The sequence below is a fragment of the Scardinius erythrophthalmus genome (genome assembly GCF_964197995.2).
Source record: "Scardinius erythrophthalmus genome assembly, contig: HAP1_SCAFFOLD_146, whole genome shotgun sequence".
In the NCBI taxonomy this organism is placed as follows: domain Eukaryota; kingdom Metazoa; phylum Chordata; class Actinopteri; order Cypriniformes; family Leuciscidae; genus Scardinius; species Scardinius erythrophthalmus.
In genome coordinates, this window is record NW_028296465.1 from 130,780 (window position 1) to 133,066 (window position 2,287).

Consider the following 2,287-nt stretch of genomic DNA (forward strand, 5'->3'; position numbering starts at 1 on the left):
AGATACCATTGGGGAACAGGCATTGACCCCATAGGTGATATATTTTAACTTCAGATTTAGTCAGAGAACATGACTGGAACAGAACAATACATCCACACAAAGCAAACTTGAACTAATATAAACTTCTTCTTACGATTAATTTTCACACTTTTATCATGTAGTGACCGGTGACAGGGCTGGACTGGGACAGAAAATCGGCCCTGGCATTTTGGCCCAGACTGGCCCACTACATATGACCATAAACACCACCCATCTTTGCACGCCCTTAAATATGTTTTTGTTCAACTCCTTTTCATTAAAACCACTAATGCCATGTAATGAGTGAGTAGGAACGAGTTAACAGATTAAATAAGTACAAAATTGTAATTTATTAATACAATTGAACTATACTCCACAGTGATGCATCCAAAAAACAAGCTATAAGCTGCATTGGCATAGCAATACCAATGTTTCCCACAGGATCTTGGTAAAACTGTGGTGGGCGGACCTCTGTCCCTCTAGGGGGGTTTGGGGGCATGCCCCCCCTAAGAAAAATTTGTGCATTTTAATGTTAAATTCATTAATCTGGTGCAGTTTGAGAGTTCAAAATTAAAAGGCTCCAACCCATATTAAGTGTGCAAATTAAACAAAGAAAAAATCATACCTCTTTTAGTAACAGTGTCTGTCTATATTACACTACTACATAATAATAGTTATAATATTAAACCAATGACAGTAATAGCCATATATTGCAAAACAAATGCACTGAAAAATAAAGAAAACTTTCATAATTAGTTTTGTACTCATTTCTAAACTTGAAAGAGATAAGCACATGATCTTTTATTTTGACGGAAACTGCATCAAGCTTTTATTTTGGCGGAAAACATGGATAAAAACGCGTCTTTTTTACATTCCTGTACATTCCTTGCGTTTCTTCTCCATCTCTCAGACTATTTTGACAGATACACACTTGACACTGCACGCTCACTCAAAGCCCAAAGGGGGAGGTGTGATTGGGCCAGCCCAGTGTCAAGAAATCAATCAGGAAAACAACCAATGGGCCGCTGATCTACGGGTTTCATAAGCCGGTCTGTCAGTGGGAAAAAAAACTAACGCTTACTTTTTTTTGACCAATGCATTACACCGGCACTAACCCAGCACCATCAATTTAAACAAAACAAAACGAATGGGCCGCCGATGTACAAGTTTTATGGGCCGTTAAAAGAAAAAAAAAAGTATGAGATTTATCGGCCCAAAAAGCACGTCGGCCCACCGGGCATTTGCCCGGTATGCCAGATTACCAGTCCAGCCCTGACCGGTGATGTTGTAAACACCTAAAGAGTAAGCATACATGTAAGTGACTACATGTGGTGTGATAGAACTTCAAGACCCTAGGCATAGTTGTCTATAGTAACATGAAAGCAAATAAGAAAAACCTGTCAAAGTCTAGAACTCTTGATTAGTTTGATTCCATAATAACCCAATGGAAAAACTGCTAAGCAAGTGCATATTGATTATCTGGAAGGCAGGCTACACGAATAAACAAGTTATGCAAAGTCACGAAATGGATCGCTGGGCCCTACCACCTTGGTGAAAACTTGCTGGGACCCGAGGGGTATATATGTCTCTTGAAAAAGCTTCAGCAGATACCACTGGGGAACAGGCTTTGACCCCATAGGTGATATCTTTTCCCTTCAGATTTAGTCACAGAACATGACTGGAACAGAACAATACATACACAGAGAGCAAACTTGAACTAATATAAACTTCTTCTTACGATTAATTTTCTCACTTTTATCATATAGTGAACAATGGTGTTGTAAATACCTAAAGAATTACATATGCCAAGTAAGCATACATGTACGTGACTACATGTGGTGTGATAGAACTTCAAGACCCTAGGCATAGTTGTCTATAGTAACATGAAAGCAAATAAGAAGAACCTGTCAAAGTCTAGAACTCTTGATTAGTTTGATTCCATAATAACCCAATGGAAAAACTGCTAAGCAAGTGCATATTGATTATCTGGAAGGCAGGCTACACGAATAAACAAGTTATGCAAAGGGGCAAAATGGATCGCTGGGTCCTACCACCTTGGTGAAAACTTGCTGGGACCCGAGGGGTATATATGCCTCTTGCAAAAGCTTCAGCAGATACCATTGGGGAAATGGCTTTGACCCCATAGGTGATATCTTTTCCCTTCAGATTTAGTCACAGAACATCACTGGAACAGAACAATACATCCACACGGAGCAAACTTGAACAAATATAAACTTCTTCTTACGATTAATTTTCACACTTTTAGCAT